Source organism: Doryrhamphus excisus, linkage group LG6 (genome assembly GCF_037039965.1).
Source record: "Doryrhamphus excisus strain RoL-2023G ecotype Guam linkage group LG6, RoL_Dexc_Guam_v1.1, whole genome shotgun sequence".
Taxonomy (NCBI): domain Eukaryota; kingdom Metazoa; phylum Chordata; class Actinopteri; order Syngnathiformes; family Syngnathidae; genus Doryrhamphus; species Doryrhamphus excisus.
The window spans coordinates 506,741-526,402 of NC_136362.1; the positions used below are offsets into that span (position 1 = coordinate 506,741).

Genomic DNA, 19,662 nt, shown 5'->3' on the forward strand with positions numbered 1-19,662 from the left:
TGGATAAGGCTATGTATCTAAATTTAGGAGGAGTCCATGGTCTGTAAACATACTGAGGTACTCCCCCTGCTGTTGCGGAACTTGCGGGACCTTGCAAATTTCCCCACTGAGGGACGAATAAAGGCATATCTTATCTTCTACCATAGGGTAGGCTTTTGGCAAGAAGCCGGATTCTTAATCCTACTTCTTGCCATTCTTCATGCTTTCCCAAGTTCCAACATTTCCTTGGGAGCGAGTTTGATAACCTCGGGGTGGGGACATGATGTGCCAACAGGGTTGGGAGGATTCCAACTATGGTCTTTTGGTTTGAGTGTGTCATTTAATTGAGTCGAATCAAATGTTCCCCAAGAGAGGGTGGACATGGGTGTCTGTTCAGAGGCAGTTGCAGAGTGATCATAAATTGGAAATGTCGGGTACAAAGGTGTGGCCTGAGTCGGAGTTTGTAGAACTACTGATGACTGAAAGTCTCGTTCCTTCTGTTCCCTGAGAAACAAGGTTGTCTGTGGAATTGATCAAACATCAAGGTGGCCACATCGATAAAAAAGAAAAACAAAAAATTATATCTACAGCAGAAAAAGGCCCGTTTTGCTCAGTCGGTAGCGCATGAGACTCTTACTCTGAGGGTCCTGGGTTCGAGCCCCACATTGGGCGGTTCAACTCTTTTGTTGATACATCTGAAATATGTCTTTCCTGTGGAAAATTGTTCAAAATGCAGAAAACATTGTATTCCAAATACAAAAAACAACCCCCTTCTTGTATGACCACAATTCCTAACTTGGTCGGCTGTGAAATTAACTAGGGACCTTTTGCGTGTTCGGCAAACGTGACAACCACGACACTATGGGAACCTGAAGGAAGGTGCTTTTAAAGGGACAGGCGAAGTCACAAAGCAGTTGCCAAACAATGAATCACGACGATGTGTCCAAAGTGGGGGCAGATTGACAATTGTGCAAATTTCTCAATTTCTTATCAATAAAGTAAATTTGATTAGAGATCAGATGATAGATGTTGATGGTAGACTGTCAGATTCTATTATAAAGAACAAGACCATGTAGGATAAACTGCCTAGTTTTCAATTTAAGAGGGTAAGTGTAGATGAGGTAGTAAAACTGTTGCATTCCATTAAAAGCGATGAGCCATGTGGGATTTATAATTTGGTTGGGAGGTTACTGAGGGCGGCAGCAAAGTTGATTCAGGAGCCGATTATTGAGAATGGTGTTTACCCACAGTCCTGGAAGATCGCAAAGGTGCTAGGTGGAAAAGGTTTACTTAAACAAGTTAATCCTTGTGTGCACGGTCATCTCCTTGGACTTCTCGGTGTTGAGGATGAAGGAGCAGAAATCTTCTGGCATACTGTACTTGACCACAGAAGGAGGATAAAGGAAGTAGGTTTAACATCTCAGGGAAGGGGCCTACCTTCACCGCCTGAACAGGGACTTGAACCCTGGACCCTCAGATTAAAAGTCTGATGCTCTACCAACTGAGCTATCCAGGCCTTTGTTGACTGAGGACAACTCACAAGGTAAAATCTTCTGGCATACTGTACTTGACCTTGCAGAGATGAGAGCTTCTTCTCTGGCTCTCAACAAAGGCGGTCGCATCTTTCCCCTCTCCTCCCTATCCCTTATCTTCCCTGCTTTGTTGTCCCCTGTCCATCCTGTCGATGGAGTTTGACTTGATTCTTTGTCACGCAGTCTGAAATTGGCAAACTGAGAAATTCTGATTGAGTGACCAATGCAGTCTGTCCATTTTAATACATTTCGTCTCAACTCATGTTGAAAAAGGACAGAGCCATTTCCGTGAGAGCACAAGACCCCTGGATTGTACCCAAAAATACTTTGCGTTCATCAAAGAGTAAAGCTGGTGTCCTGGTTTGCAATGCCTCGATTGTTACGCCAGAAGGTGCGAGTCACATCCAAAACAAAGGGCATGCTGGAAGCATAGCATGCATTAGTATGGCTTCAACTGAACAGAAGTTGGGCGGGTGTGAGTCTCTGTGGTGCAATCGGTCAGCGTGCTCGGCTGTTAACCGGGAGGCTGGTGGTTCGAGCCCACCCAGGGACGTTCTCTGGATGCATCAGTGTCACTGTTCGTTCGTGTTTGCGCTCCCCTCTTGCACAGCACTTGTGTGGTTCCCAATTGGCAAACTGTGTGTCAATGACTTTTCAAAAGCACATTCCAACTTCCATGGTCTAACACATTTGATCAGAAGTTAGGTTGATCAAGTCACAGATTGTTTCTGTTTGTTTCTGCACAGGTCTGGTGAAACACAGAAGCTCTGCTTGAAAATATTAGCTTTTGCAAAAGCGCCAGCCAGGATTATAGATTAAGAGATGACGGAATGATTTTATGTTAAAAGGAATCAAGTCAAACCCCATCAACTGGTAAGCACGGGCTCTTAAGAGAAGACACTGTACACTGTTGTGATTTTTTGACAGACATGTCTAGTAAACAGGAGATCCTGGGTTCAAATCCCAGCAGTGCCTTCTCTGTGTTTCAGCAGCTCCTATGCTGTTATTTAAAAGAAATGTTGTTCTTGTTCTGTTGAATAAATACCCATCATTTCTGATGTCATATGTAGTATACATGTCACATGTACTGCAATGCTCCCTACAAAAACAATACCCTTGTGTATTTGGACATTTGCAGGTTTAAGAAAACAAACCACATCAGCCAAATATCTTCTGGACAAAAGAGTGGTCAGACAAGACAAAGTTTGAGCCAGTCACCTGAACATTAGACTTTTGATCTGAGTGTCCGGGATTCAAGTCCCTGTTCAGGTGACCAGTGATAGGGTCTCAGGTCCACTTGCAAATGCCTCCTTTTTGCCCACAAAATACAAGGGCAACAGGACAATCTCTTGGTACTTTATGGAAACGATGTGAGGTGCCTGGCTTTTAACTCGAAGTGGAAAGACTTGTGTAGCCCCTCACACAAACCATGTGTCTTCCTCCCATGCACATGTTGCCAGCTGATCCTTGACATCAGTCACAGTGGCTGAGAGGTGAAGGCGTTGGACTCGAAATCCAATGGGGTTTCCCCGCTCAGGTTCAAATCCAGTCTGTGACGCTTTGGTTGGGCATTTGTTGCCGCCATGCTGTTTACCTTGTGGTGGAGTACTGTTGGTTATGAGGGCCGGGGTGTTGTCCTTTCGCGGTCCGCATTCTCTACACTGGTGGTCTGGATTTTGGGTAGAGGATAATGGGGTCCACTGTCCCCATTGATCTGCTTCTTGCAGTCTCGGTAGCCGAGAGGTTTGTTGCCACTCTGCTTTGACATGCTGTTTTCTGTACCTCTCCCCGGTCTTTCAGCGGCCTTGTCGAGGGTGTTTCACAGGTGGGTGGTGTGATGTTGGATATGGGGGGCAGTGGGTTGTCGCCGTTTTGTTGTTCCTGGAGCAGATAAAGAAGAGTGGCCAGTACGGGGGGTTGAACCCGTAACCTTGGCATTATTAGCACCACACGCTGACCAACTGACCTAACCGGGATAGTGGTAGAGAGTTGCTGGAATGACAAGGCGCTACGAAACGTGTATCGGGCGGAGCCTCTCCGACCCACACGTCGGCTCCAAATCCCACCTCCTGGGGCTCTTCCGGCACCACTCCTCTCTCCCTGCTCCAGCAGCAGAGCGCCGTCTGACGACATCGGGAGTGTCGTCCCCATGCAACTGGGAGCCAGTCGCCTTTTGCCAGCGGAGAGGAGTCACCGTCTACGCCTGTGGCTGTGCCTGTACTGTGGGAGTCCTACACAATTTCCCGCTGTCCAGTTCGCCCAGCACGCCAACGCTCTTCCTCCGCCAGGGATATTCCCCAGCTGCTGGCAGTGGCACCGTCATCCGCTTTGGTGGGCCGACTTCAGGTGGAAGGTACGATATCCTGGGCGGGGGAAGCTTCTCCTACCACAGCATTAATTGACTCTGGGGCGGACGAGAACTTCATTGATAGCGGACTGGTCAGTTCTCTTAACATTCCTACTGTTGAGCTTGTCCCCCACAAGAATGTCTGCTCGCTAGATGAACATCACCTGGCATGCATTACGCATCAGACGTGCACCATATCCTTGGTGCTGTCGGGAAACCACCACAAGGTCACTAATTTTTTTCTTATGCTCTCTCGCTCAGCTCTGTTAGTACTCGGCCTCCCCTGGCATCCCTTGTGTGTGTTGTGATGTTTTGTCATTCAGCGCCACTTTGCAGAGGCACATCCACTCGACAATTTAATTTGTTCTCCGACAGTGTTTCCCAATGTGACATTGGTTGTGCAGTGGTAGAATTCTCGCTTGCCAAGTGGGAGGCCCGGGTCCGATTCCCGGCCAATGCATTATATCTCAGCTTATACCTTTCTTTAGAGCTCATGTTGAAAAAGTACAAAGGCTCTTTTCCTGCGAAAGTGCAGTATTCAGAATGACACCTGAAACGTAACAGACCGGACCACCCGAGAGTTAAGGTGGACAGCACTTAGTGAAACCTGACTGCAGTCATGCTGTTGTAGTCTCTGTCGCGCAATTGCTCAGCACGTTTGGCTGTTAACTGAGAGGTTGGTGGTTCGATCCCACCCAGAGACTCTTAATTCACACATGTGTTGGACTTTGGACTCCCTCCCTTGTATGAACATTTTTCCCCATTGGCGAACTGTTTTTGTGTTGGTGCCAGATACACTGCTGGCACTGTGGCTAAGCTGGTCAAAGTGCCTGTCTAGTAAACAGGAGATCCTGGGTTCAAATCCCAGCAGTGCCTGGGTGCTTGGTCAGTGAAACTTTGGCAGCTGATTTCTGAACCATGTACTTCTATTTGTCACTTGCCCTTCAAGAACGAATTGACGTTGCATCCACAGCTGACGTGATTGTTGTGGATCCCATTACGCCAGAAGGTGCTTGAATCCAAAGAGTATGACATTGTGATGTGTTGCCATTCAGCGCCACTTTGCAGAGGCTCATCCACTTGACAGTTGAATTTTTTTCTCTTACAGTGTGCCCCCACGTGGCATTGGTGGTTCGGTGGTAGAATTCTCACTTGCCAAGCGGGGGCCGCGCGCGTGTTGTTGACATTTGCTGCCAGCCAATCAGGATGCGACACAGACATCAGACAAGCAAAGAGACTTGCCTGCCACGCGGGCATGATTACCATTACCATTACCATCTACCAGGGATGGCAACTGAATTAGGAATCAATGCCAGAAACCTGCTACAGGATTTCAGATAATGTTTTGATGCAGACTGATTAATGATGTTAATCATGATGCCTCTGATTAATTAAATTAATTAATCAATTAAAATTAATTAAACCATTACCTGTGAGAGGTAAGTTACACCATTGCACTAAACATTGATAGAATAGTTAGTAATCGAGTTAGTAGTGAATAACTAACAATGCTTGTGGGGATTTTTTTTTGATTTTGGACATCTTTCAGATAAATAAGCATGCAAACTGACCCGGGAACATCATGGCTGTTCCTGACAAATGAACATAACGGGAGGGTTAAGATGACTACACTTCCAAAGTTCTCAGCTATGACTGAACCTCTCGCTCCTTTTTTCCCTGAGAAACTAGGTTGGCTGTGGAATTGATCAAACATCAAGAAGTCCACATCAATTTAAAAAAAAATTAAAAAGTGATATCTTGGCCGAAAAGGGCCCGGTTAGCTCAGTCGGGAGAGCATGAGACTCTTAATCTCAGGGTCGTGGGTTCGAGCCCCACATTGGGCGGTTCAGCTCTTTTGGTGACACAGACCTGGTAGACCCAAATGAGTAGTGAGGGTGTGCTGGGAATGTCTGGCAGAGTCTCCCATTCGTCGAGTCTTCAACTCTCACCTCTGGCAGCTCACCTGCATCCCGGAGGAGGACCGGGATATTGAGTCCGAATGGGCCATATTCCGTGCCTCCATTGCTGAGGTGGCTGACCAGAGCTGCGGCCGCAAGGCCGTCGGTGCCAGTCGTGGCGGCAGGCCCCGAACCTGATAGTGGACACCAGAAGTCAGGGCCGCCGTCAAGCTGAAGAAGGAGTCCTATCCAGCATTGATGGCTTGTGGGACTCCGGAAGCAGCTGACAGGTACTGTCAGGCCAAGCGGTTCGCGGCTTCGGCGGTTGTCCAGGCAAAAACTCGGGTGTGGGAGGAATTCAGTGAGGCCATGGAGCACGACTTTCGGTCGGCCTCGAAGGGGTTCTGGCAAACCATCCGGCGCCTCCGAAAAGGGAAGCAGTGCCCAGTCCACACTGTTTACAGTGGAGACGGGGCCTGCTGACCTCGACTGGGGATTTGTTTTGGTGAAGTAGGTGCAGACACATCTATTAAAAAATCAAAATACAAAATATACAGAATGCAGTGTAAATATACTATGTACGCAGTCTGTTTTTTGTTTGTTATTCCGGAAGTGATTGTTTTTCCTAAGAGTCCAAACTTGGCGTTAGTTTAACGCATATAGAGTGTCAAAGTGGCAGGGTGAGGCAGAGGTGGGGTGTGAACAGTGTCGGGGGGGGTTCCGGGCCTTGTTGATGAGGCTGACAGCAGACAGGAAGAAACTGTTCTTGTGGCGTGAGGTTTTGGTCCTGATGGACCGCAGCCTCCTCTCAAAGAGACTGTGTCCAGGGTAAAAAAAAAAAAATCTAGCAAGACAGCCTCAAGGTCCAAAAGCGTTAAGGCAGTCCCATAGTGTCCCCACATCATGCCATGTGTCTATTTGCCTTGAGACATGAGTAAATTAGCTTAAATGCTAACATGCTAATGGTCATCATGTTAGCACCAAGCAAGATAGTCCTTTTTCAGTCGGGTCTAAAAGTGGGGGCAATGTGAAGCTGTGTCTGTGCCACCTACTATGTTGCTGTGTCCCTGGTCCAGTGTGTTCCCATCTTGGGTTGAAATGTCCCCATGATGGTAACGGGTGGGGAATACAGTCCGTTGATGAGGATAAGCGGGATGGATTTCAGTGGTTAAAGTCTCCAGCTACCATGAAAACGGTCATGGGCCACGAGCCTGTTCTGAATTCCCCTTTGGCCAATCGACACCACATCAACTCAGCAGCAGTCCTTGTTAGTATAGTGGACAGTATCTCCGCCTGTCACGTGGAAGACCGGGGTTTGATTCCCCGACGGGGAGTTCCTCTTTTGTATGTCACGTTGCGGTTGCAACAACCAGTCCGGTTAAACAAACCCTTCTCATTAGAACAAAACCTCTCTTAATCTTCTTCTCAAGGTGTTCAGGTGTCTTGTACAATCTGACAGTCTTTTGCTGCCAAATCATTCCAGTCGTGGATAATGGAGCTGACCAGGAAAATGCCAGCTGTGGGATTTCAACCAGAGCCTCCTGAGCGTAAGGAACCTTAATCTGGTGCCTTCGGTCACTCATCCACCCAACCTAAAACGGTGCCCTGATCAGGAAAAAAACAACTGTGACCTTGTGGGGTTCACTGACAAAAGAGGACACTCAAAAGCAGCCGCAAAAAGCAGGGTACTTGTACAGATGTCGGCAGCAGAGTGGCGCAGCGGTAGCGTGCTGGGCCCGTAACCCAGAGGTCGATGGATCGAAACCATCCTCTGCTATGGCTGTGCTCTTTACGTGTCCTTTGAAGAGCTTGCAGATGTATTGTCTTTGTGACTTAGCTAACCTGAGAGAAAGAGTTCACGCTTCCTATACTGATGTTCTCGATGCATTTATTGCTCTTGAGTGCATTCACACGCCATTGCGGGACAACAGAATCGGTGACAAAGGGCAGCCTTAGCGGAGGCCAACGTTTACCGGAAACAGGCTCAACTTACTACTGACAATGCAAACCAGACCCCTGCCCTGTTTGTACAAGGACCAGATAGCACGTAGTAGCGCGCCACCAATCCCCCCAAAGTTCACCACAAGGGACACGGTCGAATGCCTTTTTCCAGATCCGCAAAGTACATGTAGACTGGTTGGGCAAACTCCCATGCACCCTCCAGCACCCTCGTGAGGGTGTAGAGCTGGTCCAGTGTTCCATGACCAGGACGAAAACCGCATTGGACCTCTTGTAACAGAGGTTCGACCAACGGTCGTACCCTTCTCTCCAGCACCCTGGAATAGACTTTCCCAGGGAGGCTGAGGAGTGTGATCCCCCTATAGTTGGAACACACCCTCCGGTCACCCTTCTTGAAAAGGGGGACCACCACCCCGGTCTGCCAATCCAAAGATACTGTTCCCGACTTCCACGCAATGTTGAAGAGACGTGCCAGCCAAGACAGTCCCTCAAAATCCAGCAGTTCCAGCCGGGGGAGGACCGGGATATTGAGTCCGAATGGGCCATATTCCGTGCAGTAGGTGCAGACACATCTATTAAAAAATGAAAATACAAAATATACAGAATGCAGTATAAATATATGTACGCAGTCTGTTTTTTGTTTGTTATTCTGGAAGTGCAGTCTCATTGTTTTTCCTAAGAGTCCAAACTGAGCGTTAATTTAACGCATATAGAGTGTCAAAGTGGCAGGGTGAGGCAGAGGTGGGGTGTGAACAGTGTCAGGGGGGGTTCCGGGCCTTGTTGATGAGGCTGACAGCAGACAGGAAGAAACTGTTCTTGTAGCGTGAGGTTTTGGTCCTGATGGACCGCAGCCTCCTCTCAAAGAGACTGTGTCCGGGGTAAAAAAAAAAAACTAGCAAAACAGCCTCAAGGTTCAAAAGCGTTAAGGCAGTCCCATAGTGTCCCCACATCATGCCATGTGTCTATTTGCCTTGAGACATGAGTAAATTAGCTTAAATGCTAACATACTAATGGTCATCATGTCGGGTCTAAAAGTGGGGGCAATGTGAAGCTGTGTCTGTGCCACCTACTATGTTGCTGTGTCCCTGGTCCAGTGTGTTCCCATCTTGGGTTGGAATGTCCCCATGCTGGTAACGGGTGGGGAACACAGTCCGTTGATGAGGATAAGCGGGATGGATTTCAGTGGTTAAAGTCTCCAGCTACCATGAAAACGGTCATGGGCCACAAGCCTGTTCTGAATTCCACTTTGGCCAATTGACACCACACCAATTCAGCAGCAGTCCTCGTTAGTATAGTGGACAGTATCTCCGCCTGTCACGTGGAAGACCGGGGTTCGATTCCCCGATGGGGAGTTTCTCTTTTGTATGTCACAATGTCACGTTGAACCTTGAGTCGGGTTGCGGTTGCAACAACCAGTCCGGTTAAACAAACCCTTCTCATTAGAACAAAACCTCTCTTAATCTTCTTCTCACGGTGTTCAGGTGTCTTGTACAATCTGACAGTCTTTTGCTGCCAAATCCTTCCAGGCGTGGATAATGGAGCTGACCAGGAAAATGCCAGCTGTGGGATTTCAACCAGAGCCTCCTGAGCGTAAGGGACCTTAATCTGGCGCCTTCGATCACTCATCCACCCAACCTAAAACGGTGCCCTGATCAGGAAAAAAAAAACTTTGACCTTGTGAGGTTCACTGACAACAGAGGACACTCAAAAGGAGCCGCACAAAGCAGGGTACTTGTACAGATGTCGGCAGCAGAGTGGCGCAGCGGTAGCGTGCTGGGCCCATAACCCAGGCACGATGGATCGAAACCATCCTCTGCTATGGCTGTGCTCTTTACGTGTCCTTTGAAGAGCTTGCAGATGTATTGTCTTTGTTACTTAGCTGACCTGGTCCAGTAAAGAGTTCACGCTTCCTTGACTGCTGTTCTCGATGCATTTATTGCTCTTGAGTGCATTCACACGCCATTGCGGGACATTGAAGCCTCGTGAAACACCGCAACTGTCCTCACTAGTCCATTGTCACTCTTATGGACTTGAAGAATCCCAGCCAGTTTCCGTTTGTTTCGGGGAACCTCCTCCTCTTTGACGATCACCACATCTCCAACTTGCATGTTTCTTCTTGGCGTATGCCATCTTTGTCTCAGAGCAATGTTGGTCAGATACTCCTTCCACCATTTGTTCCAGAACTATTCTGACAAATATTGCAATTATCTCCATCTCATTTTAGTATACAAGTCCATCCATCCATCCATTTTCCTCCGCTTATCCAGGTCCAGGTCGCGGGGGGCAGCAGTCTTAGTAGGGAAGCCCAGATTTCCCGGTGACCGGCCACCTCCTCCAGCTCCACCGGGAGGACACCAAGGTGTTCCCAGGCCAGCTGTGAGACATAATCCCTCCAGCGTGTCCTCGGTCTGCCCCGGGTCCTCTTCCCAGCTGGGTATGCCCGGAACACCTCACCAGGGAGGCGTCCGGGAGGCATCCGGACTAGATGCCTGAGCCACCTCAACTGACTCCTCTCGATGTGAAGGAGAAGCGGCTCTACTCTGAGCCCTCCCGGATGACTGAGCTCCTCACCCTATCTCTTAGGGTGAGTCCAGCTACCCTACGGAGGAAACTAATTTCAGCCGCCTGTATCCGAGATGTCATTCCTTCTGTCATGACCCAAAGCTCATGACCATAGGTGAGGGTGGGAACATAGATCGACCGGTAAATTGAGAGCTTTTTAACCACGACGGTCCGTTACAGCGACCGCATTACTGTAGAGGCTGCGCCGATCCGTCTGTCGACCTCACGCTCCGACTTTCCCTCACTCGTGAACAAGACCCCGAGATACCTAAACTCCTCCACCTGGGGTAGGACCTCATTCCCAACCCGGAGGGATCACTCCACCCTTTAACGACTGAGAACCATGGCCTCTGATTTGGAGGTACTGAGTCTCATCCCAGACGCTTCACACTCAGATGCAAACCGTCCCAGTAAGCGCTGAAGGTGACAGCCCGTAGAGGCCATAAGAACCACATCATCTGCAAATAGCAGAGATGAGATTCTAAGGCCCCTGAAACAGATTCCCTCAACACCTTGGCTGCGCCTAGAAATTCTGTCCATGAAAATTGTGAACAGAATCGGCGACAAAGGGCAGCCTTGGCGGAGGCCAACGTTTACCGGAAACAGGCTCGACTTACTACTGACAATGCCAACCAGACTCCTGCCCCGTTTGTACAAGGACCAGATAGCACGTAGTAGCGCGCCACCAATCCCCCCAAAGTACGCCACGAGGGACACGGTCGAATGCCTTTTCCAGATCCGCAAAGTACATGTAGACTAATGAAGACCAAGATGGTGGCGCGTCAACAACGCGAGGCTCAGCGTCTCTCCAGATTTTGCAAATCCGCTGTGTTTTATCTGCTCCTCGCTGTTTTTTTCATCCAGTACAGTGCTGCTTTAACATCCTATAGCAGACAGGAGCTCCTAGACATAAAGTCCTCCAACTCGGACCGTTTTATCGCCGATCTCCGACTCATCCCGGAGATCTCCAGGACACCGGAGGCTGCCTTTACCCAGCATTTTCCTTGCTAATGTCCGATCTCTGATCAACAAAATGGACGAACTACGACTCTGTATCACCAAAAACAAACGGATTATGTACTCAAACGTCATGATTTTCACAGAGACTTGGCTTAACAGCAGTATCCCGAACAATGCTATCGAGTTAGCAGGACGCTCCATCCTTAGGGCAGACAACCAAAGATGGAGGTTTGTGCATTTATATAAGCAATGCTTGGTGCACAAACTCTGTTATCACAGAGAGTCACTGCTCACCTAATGTTGAGCAAAGCAACCAAAATAGTTATGAGACTGGACCTTCTCTGCCAACGCTGCATCAGCAGGGGAATTAGCTCAAATGGTAGAGCGCTCGCTTAGCATGTGAGCGGTAGCGGTATCAATGCCCGCATTCTCCATAAACTCCTTTGTTTTACTGATGAAATGTTCCCAAGTAGCGAATACTAATCCGGGCCCCAATCCCTATGTCTCGGCCAAATACAGCCATAGGTATCTCCCTAAACTGGATTCAGAGTCCAGAGTGCTAACCATTACACCATGGAACCCTTTGTTTTGGATGTGACTGGCACCTTCTGGTGTATTCTTTCCTGGCAGACATAACATAAGAAACAGCTTGTCTTTCGAGCCGGACTTGAACCAGCGACCTAAGGATGCCAGCTTGAACCTCTACAGTCCTCCGCTCTTCCAAATGAGCTATCGAAGGTCTTGTTGTACAAGGACCAGATAGCACATAGTAGCGCGCCACCAATGGGATCCACCTTAGGGCCACAGCCGCCTCGACAATGGAGGCACAGAACATCCCTGCCTCCTTCTGGATCTTGCAGGTCACTGGGAAGATATTCGGCTCAAAGGACCATTTGGTACCGAACATGAAACTTTTGATCTGAGTGTCCGGGATTCAAGTCGCTGTTCAGGTGACAAGGTCTGAGGTCCACTTGCAAATGCCTCATTTTGCCCTCAAAATACAAGGACAACAGGACAACACCTTGGTGCTTTATGGAAAATACATGAGGAGCCTGGCTTTTAACTGTAACTGGAAAGGCTTGTGGCCCCGCACACAAACCAAGTATCTTCTGATCAGCTGATCCTTAACATCAGCTGTCACAGACATTGGCGTCGTTTGGGGACCTCATCCTGATCCACGGTTACCACTGATTTGTAGAGTAAGTCAATAAGTCATCATACTCTTACAGGAAGACTCAGTCCAAACACTCAATTGCTGCAGGGCAAGTAGGTTCCACCAAGACTTGAACTTGGATCACTGGATTCAGAGTCCAGAGTGCTAACCATTACAGCATGGAACCCTTTGTTTTGGATGTGACTGGCACCTACTGGCGTAACAATGGAGGCTTTGCAAACCAGGACAACAACTTTACTCTTTGATGAGCGCTTAGTATTTTGGGGTACAATCCAGGGGTCTTGTGCTCTCACGGAAATGGCTGTCCTTTTCCAACAGGAGTTGAGATGAAACGTATTCAAATAGACACTCAAATGATCACTCAATCAGAATGACTCCGTTTGCCAATTTCAGACTGCGTGACAATGACTTAAGTCCAACTCCATTGACAGGGAAGCAGAAGTCCTTCAGACAAGACGGTATTGCCATTCTTTCCTGGCAGACATAACATAAGAAACAGCTTGTCCTTCGAGCCGGACTTGAACCAGCGACCTAAGGATGCCAGCTTGAACCTCTACAGTCCTCCGCTCTTCCAACTGAGCTATCGAAGGTCTTGTTGTTTTGGGGCAAATGAGTACAGCCAAGCGTTTGACGGCGTCTTCACTGTGGACCGCTTTCCTTTCCTGAGATGCTGGATGGTGGTCCAGAATCTCTTCGAAGCCGTCCGGAAGTCCTTCTCCATGGCTTCTCCAAACTCCTCCCATGTCAGAGTTATTGCCTCAGCGAATGCCAAAGCCGCGGACCGCTTGGCCTGTCGGTTTCTGTCAGCTGAAGGCCCATGAGCCAAAAAGGCCCAATAGAACCCCTTCAGCTTGACGGCATCCCTCACCAATGGCATCCACCTTAGGGCCACAGCCGCCTCGACAATGGAGGCACAGAACATCCCTGCCTCCTTCTGGATCTTGCAGGTCACTGGGAAGATATTCGGCTCAAAGGACCATTTGGTCCCGAACATGAAACTTTTGATCTGAGTGTCCGGGATTCAAGTCCCTGTTCAGGTGACAAGGTCTGAGGTCCACTTGCAAACGCCTCATTTTGCCCTCAGAATACAAGGACAACAGGACAACACCTTGGTACTTTATGGAAAATACATGAGGAGCCAGGCTTTTAAATGGAACTAGAAAGCCTTGTGTCCCCGCACTGTCAGAAGTGGGATTTGAACCCACGCCTCATTAGAGACTGCACCCTGAATGCAGCGCCTTCGACCGCTCGGCCATCCTGACCCTTCACGTCTGGCTCCTTCTGTTCCATGAGAAACTAGGTCAGCTGTGGAATTGATCAAACATCACGATGGCCACATCAATAAAAACTAATATCTAGAGCAGCAAAAGGCCCGATTAGCTCAGTCGGTGGAGCATGAGACTCTTAATCTCATGGTTGTGGGTTCGAGCCCCATGTTTGGCGATTCAGCAGTTTTATTGATACATCTGAAAGATATCTTTCCTGTTGAAAAGTGTTCAACATGCAGAAAACATTTCATTCCAAATACATAAAAACAAGTCTTTTGACCAAAGGCCTGGGGGCTCACTTCGTGTTCAAGTCCCTTCAGAGATCAAGCACATGTCCTTGTTCCTATTTGTCACCTTGATTTTTTTGTAAAAGAAGGACTTCAAAGGGGCGGCACGGAGGTCTAATGGTTAGCGCGCAGACCTCACAGCTAGGAGACCAGAGTTCAATTCCCACCCTCGGTCATCTCTGTGTGGAGTTTGCATGTTCTCCCCGTGCATGTGTGGGGTTTCTCCGGGTACTCCGGTTTCCTCACACATTCCAAAAACATGCTAGGTGACTCCAAATTGTCCATAGGTATGAATGTGAGTGTGAATGGTTGTTTGTCTATATGTGCCCTGTGATTGCCTGGCGACCAGTCCAGGGCAGTACCCCGCCTCTTGCCCGAAGACTGCTGGGATAGGCTCCAGCACCCCCGCGACCCTCGTGAGGAAAAGCGGTAGAAAATGAATGAATGAATGAAGGACTTCAAAGGCCTTGTTTCCACCCAGTTTCGAACTGGGGACCTTTTGCGTGTTGTATCCAGTCGTATTGACTATTGCAATGCCCTGCTTTCTGGTCTTCCTAAAAGAAGTCTACAACTTTTACAACTTTAAAATCACTGCATTGGCTCCCTGTATGTTTCAGGATCCATTTGAAGGTTCTCTTAATGGTTTTTAAATGTCTTAGGGGTTGTGGGCCTTCTTATTTTTCAGAATTTCTTTTATGTTATGAACCCTCGCGGTCCATCAGGTCCTCCAACTCCGACCTGTTATGTGTTCCCAGCCCATCAGTCATCCGGGAAATATAAATTGTGTGTCCAAACTGGGGATGGATGCTCGTGTACACACCTTCAGACATCAAGAACATATCCTTGTTCCTATTTGTCATCTTGATTTTTTTTGTAAAAGGATGTCTTGAAAGGCCATGTTTCCACCCAGTTTCGAACTGGGGACCTTTTGCGTGTGAGGCAAATGTGATAACCACTACACTATGGAAACCTGAAGGAAGGGCCTTTTAAGGGGACTGGTGAAGTCACAAAGCAGTTGCCAAACAATGAAACACGACAATGTGTCCAAAGTGGGGGCAGATTGACAATTGTCCAAATGGACAAAGATTTCTCCTTTGTAGGGAAAATTGTTCCAGAAATAATGGGCTTTTCTTCAACAAAACAAGACATCATAATTGCGGCTTGAAAGAAACACCTTAGCCACCCTCTGGGTCACTTTGATATCTCGGTGGACTCAACTTGTGCCCTTGGAGTCAATGGTTTGTAAATAGGCTTGTAACCTCCACTAATCTTGTCTGGATGGCTGGATGGCCTTTTGAAGAATGAAGTTAAGGTCCTTTCAGCCAGCCAATAAGCCTTTTCAAACTATTTGCCAAGTCACAACATAAACAGGGATTGTTCTGAAAACCGGGCTTGAACCAGGGACCTTTAGAACTTCCGTCTAACGTTCTCCTAAGTGAGTATTTCAGCTTCTAAGGTGGTGTTCAGCTTTTTCAGTTGTGGGTAAAAGTGGGGGCAGGGTGAAGCTGTGTCTGTGCCACGTATGTTGCTGTGTAGCTGGTCCAGTGTGTTCTCATCTTGGGTTGGAATGTCCCCGTGCCGGTAACGGGTGGGGAATACAGTCCGTTGATGAGGATACGAGCTACAGAAAATGGGAAGGATTTCACTGATTGAAGTCTCCAGCTACCATAAAAACGGTCATGGGCCACAAGCCTGTTCTGAATTCCGCTTTGGCCAATCGATACTACATCGACTCAGTAGCAGTCCTTGTTAGTATAGTGGCCAGTATCTCCGGCTGTCACATGGAAGATTACGCGGTTGACCAGGTAGACCGGGATTCAATTGGCGGACTTGGAATTGTTTTTATGTGCAGTGACAGCAGTTCACAGACAGCGCTTAAAGATGACCCGAACCGTTCGACCGAGGACCAAGACAAATCCTATCTCCAGTCAAAACCTAACCAAATGTCAGTTCCCTGACCGGGAATCGAACAACAGCCGCGGTGGTGAGAGCACCAAGTCCCAGCCACGAGACAACCAGGGACTGCATCATGGCTGCACTCTGAAAGGCAGAGACTGTGTCACTTTGACGTACTCTAGCAAAGGAAAATAGTTCTGAGACTGGACCCTCTCTGCCAACACTGCATCAGCAGCAGAATTAGCTCAAATGGTAGAATGCTTGCTTAGCATGTGAGAAGCAGCGGGATCAATGCCTGTGTTTTCCAAAAGCTCTTTTGTTTTTTTGACATTAAATGTTCCCAAGTAGCGAATACTAATCCGGGGCCCAATCCCGATATCTAGGCCAAATACAGCCATAGGTATCACCCTAAACTGGATTCAGAGTCCAGAGTGCTAACCATTACACCATGGAACCCTTTGTTTTGGATGTGACTGGCACCTTCTGGGGTAACAATGGAGGCTTTGCAAACCAGGACAACAACTTTACTCTTCACGGCGTCTCATTGCGGTTGTGGCTGAGAATGCCACTATTGACTGAATTTGGATTAGATAATCAAGTCTTGTGGTGGAGAGTCTCAGGTGTAGAGTCTCAGGTGGAGAGGTGTGACGTTTCTGATCAAATTCATAGGTCATCAGTTGGTCCTGAAAACGGTCTTGGCACTTCTTTTCACGATGAAAGGTATGAAAACTGCTCTGTTGCATTGGCCGGGAATCGGACCCGGGTCTACCACGTGGATCGATCCTGGACTCATTTCCGATCCTAACATCTCTTTTACAAAAGGCAAAGAACTCCTAGAAGACAACAAGACAAGACAAGGTGATACCTATGGCTGTATTTGGCCTAGATATCGGGATTGGGGCCCGGGTTAGTGTTTGGTACTTGGGAACATTTAATCACAAAAAACAAAAGAGATTTTGGAGAACGCGGGCATTGATCCCGCTTCCTCTCACATGCGAAGCGAGCGCTCTACCATTTGAGCTAATTCCCCTGCTGTTGCAGTGTTGGCAGAGAAGGTCCAGTCTTATGACTATTTTGGTTCCTTTGCTGGACTACGTCAAAGCGACACAGTCTCTGCCTTTCTGAGTGCAGACCTAAAGCAGTCCCTGGTGGTCTAGTGGATAAGATTCGGCGCTTTCCCAGCTGCGGCCTGGGTTCGATTCCCGGTCAGGAAATTGACATTTGGCTGGAGGTAGGTGGTCGACCTCCATCGCCAGATGGTCAACCTCCCACCTGTAGGCGAACTCGTCGTCCACAGTACCGAGGCCATGTCGGTGAAGACGGCAGTACATGGCACAGATACAGCTTCACCCTTCCCCCACTTTAGGCCCCGACTGAAAAAGCAGAACCCACCATCGCAGCTAAAATAGGCCACTTGGGACAGCATTGGACTGAAGTTCTAAAGGTCTTCACAAAAAACCTCACTCCTCCTGATGGTCGTTACGTCTTTCAATAATGGGGCGTTAAAATGTAGATTTTCAAAAGGACAAAGACAATCCATCTGCAACCTGGTCAACGGACACGTAAACAGTGCAGGTACCCTGCTTTGTGTGGCACCAAAAGTGCTGAACCGCCCAATGTGGGGCTGAAACTAGCGCACAAGGAATAACTTGTTTAAGTACACCTTTTGGACCTCGATGACCCATCAAGAAGTCAACCTTTGTTGGTTCAATTCTCCCATTCACCATGAGGATGTGTGCTGGTTTAGTGCATATGCAGAACTGTCATGTAACTATGTTTGGCGTGTTTGAGGGGGTATAGCTCAGTGGTAGAGCATTTGACTGCAGATCAAGAGGTCTCCGGTTCAAATCCGGATGCCCCCTGATGCACTCCTTTGTTTTAAGAATAGTCTAAGAGTACATGAATGTATGGCTCATAATAGCAACAACTTCGGTGTAATATAACTCGAGATTTTTTCCCTTTTTGCATGGCTCCTTTCTACATTCTTCATACTGACATGAAATTTCTGCAGTGGCTTTTGTCCAATTTCCTCGCGGGTGACACAGCCCCCCCCCCCCCCCCATGTCTAACAGAAAGTCCAGCCGCACCACAAAACAAAGCAAAACAAAGTCATTTCAGCTGCTTTTACCCACGATCATATCCTTTCCGTGCTGACTCAAAGCTCAGGACCATTGGACCAGAGCTCTGCCTTTGGGTTCAGCTCCCACATCACTGTGGCGGACCAGTGGAGCATCCAACGTAGATCAACTGGTAAACTGTCATGTTAGATGCCAAGAACAAGATGCCAAGGTACCTTGAACTCCTCCAGTGGGGGTCGGATCTCTTCCCCAACGCATAGACAATTTCATTGAAATGTCAAGACAACCTCTTTTGTCCTGCTAATGTGGTCTGTTTTGTTAGCCCAAATGCAACCTAAGGATGCCAGCTTGAACCACTACAGTCCTCCGCTCTTCCAACTGAGCTATCGAAGGTCTTGTCGCTTTGAGGCTAGTGAGTACGGCCGAGAGTTCAACGGCGTCTCATTGCGGTTGTGGCTGAGAATACCACGATTGACAGAATTTGGATTAGATAATCGAGTCTTGTGGTGGAGAGTCTCAGGTGGAGAGTCTCAGGTGGAGAGGTGTGACGTTTCTGATTGAATTCAGAGGTCATCAGTTGGTCCTGAAAACGGTCTTGGCACTTCTTTTCACGATTTCCAATCCCACATCTTTTTTACAAAATACAAAGGATTCCTTGGAGAATGTGAGTATCGATTCTGCCACTTCTCGCATGCTAAGCAAGCACTTTACCATTTGAGGTAATTCCCCTAGTTTGGGGTAATTAGTCGGATGTTAAGGGATAGATCCAATCCCAACATCTCTTCTACAAAAGGCAAAGAACTCCTTGAAGATTGCGGGCATTGATCCCACAACAAGACAAGACGCTAGGTGCTAGAGGGCAGAATGCAGTTAAGACTGGGTTTAGGTTAGGACTGAGTTTAGGGTGATACCTATGGCTGTATTTGGCGTAGGTATCGGGATTGGGGCCTGGATGAGTGTTTGCTACTTGGGAACATTTAATGACACAAAAACAAAAGAGTTTTTGGAGAATGCGGCAGAGAAGGTCCAGTCTGGCAACTATTTTGGTTCCTTTGCTGGAGTACGTCAAAACGACACAGTCTCTGCCTTTTTGAGTGCAACAATGATGCAGTCTCTGGAGGTCTAGTGGCTGGGACTTGGTGCTCTCATCGCCGAGGACCGGATACGATTCCCAGTCACGGAATTGACATTAAAATGTCAGGTTTTGACTGGAGATAGGATTTTTTTTATCTTGGTGGAATGGTTGGGGTCGCTATCTGTGAACTGCTGTCATCCTGAAGCGACTGACGACAGAAATCCAAATAAAACATCAATAAATGATAGAAAGCATCGTCTGCTATGGCTGCACTGTTTACATGTCCTTTGACAAGGTTGTAGATTTATTGTCTTTGTTCCTTTTGAAAATCCAAATTCTAACGGAACCGACTTGCCCTGCAGCAATCAAGTTGTGAACAGTTCCCTCACAAATGAGGTCGTCTGTAGAAATTCTTAACCATCTATCAGGGATGGCAACTGAATGAAGAATCAATACAATGAATGAAGAATGAAGAATACAAATTTCCCCACTGAGGGACGAATAAAGGCATATCTTAATCTTAATCTTAATGCCAGAAACCAGCCTAGGATGTCAGACAATGCTTTGATGCAGACTGGTCATGATGCCTCTGAAGTTCACCAAAGCAGACCTGACTTAAGGTGACTCCACTTCCAAAGTTCTCAGCG

The 19,662-nt window shown here is 47.9% G+C and overlaps 12 non-coding genes across 12 annotated transcripts; 7 read left to right on the forward strand and 5 right to left on the reverse strand.

The window, feature by feature from the left end:
* Window positions 1-1,422: 1,422 nt before the first annotated feature.
* trnak-uuu (transfer RNA lysine (anticodon UUU)) lies at window positions 1,423-1,495 on the reverse strand. Its single transcript has one exon. It is a non-coding gene; the product is annotated as a tRNA-Lys (tRNA).
* A 495-nt stretch (window positions 1,496-1,990) lies between these two features.
* Window positions 1,991-2,064, forward strand: trnan-guu (transfer RNA asparagine (anticodon GUU)). Its single transcript has one exon. It is a non-coding gene; the product is annotated as a tRNA-Asn (tRNA).
* A 923-nt stretch (window positions 2,065-2,987) lies between these two features.
* On the forward strand, window positions 2,988-3,069 carry trnas-cga (transfer RNA serine (anticodon CGA)). The gene has a single exon. It is a non-coding gene; the product is annotated as a tRNA-Ser (tRNA).
* A 1,591-nt stretch (window positions 3,070-4,660) lies between these two features.
* On the forward strand, window positions 4,661-4,734 carry trnat-agu (transfer RNA threonine (anticodon AGU)). Its single transcript has one exon. It is a non-coding gene; the product is annotated as a tRNA-Thr (tRNA).
* Window positions 4,735-5,629: 895 nt separating this feature from the next.
* On the forward strand, window positions 5,630-5,702 carry trnak-cuu (transfer RNA lysine (anticodon CUU)). Its single transcript has one exon. It is a non-coding gene; the product is annotated as a tRNA-Lys (tRNA).
* Window positions 5,703-7,461: 1,759 nt separating this feature from the next.
* trnat-cgu (transfer RNA threonine (anticodon CGU)) lies at window positions 7,462-7,533 on the forward strand. The gene has a single exon. It is a non-coding gene; the product is annotated as a tRNA-Thr (tRNA).
* Window positions 7,534-8,995: 1,462 nt separating this feature from the next.
* trnad-guc (transfer RNA aspartic acid (anticodon GUC)) lies at window positions 8,996-9,067 on the forward strand. Its single transcript has one exon. It is a non-coding gene; the product is annotated as a tRNA-Asp (tRNA).
* Window positions 9,068-11,889: 2,822 nt separating this feature from the next.
* Window positions 11,890-11,976, reverse strand: trnay-gua (transfer RNA tyrosine (anticodon GUA)). The gene is given in 2 exon segments: window positions 11,890-11,925; window positions 11,940-11,976. It is a non-coding gene; the product is annotated as a tRNA-Tyr (tRNA).
* A 938-nt stretch (window positions 11,977-12,914) lies between these two features.
* Window positions 12,915-13,001, reverse strand: trnay-gua (transfer RNA tyrosine (anticodon GUA)). Its single transcript is given in 2 exon segments — window positions 12,915-12,950; window positions 12,965-13,001. It is a non-coding gene; the product is annotated as a tRNA-Tyr (tRNA).
* Window positions 13,002-13,591: 590 nt separating this feature from the next.
* trnal-cag (transfer RNA leucine (anticodon CAG)) lies at window positions 13,592-13,673 on the reverse strand. Its single transcript has one exon. It is a non-coding gene; the product is annotated as a tRNA-Leu (tRNA).
* Window positions 13,674-14,863: 1,190 nt separating this feature from the next.
* On the reverse strand, window positions 14,864-14,936 carry trnav-cac (transfer RNA valine (anticodon CAC)). Its single transcript has one exon. It is a non-coding gene; the product is annotated as a tRNA-Val (tRNA).
* Window positions 14,937-17,652: 2,716 nt separating this feature from the next.
* trnac-gca (transfer RNA cysteine (anticodon GCA)) lies at window positions 17,653-17,724 on the forward strand. The gene has a single exon. It is a non-coding gene; the product is annotated as a tRNA-Cys (tRNA).
* Window positions 17,725-19,662: the final 1,938 nt, after the last annotated feature.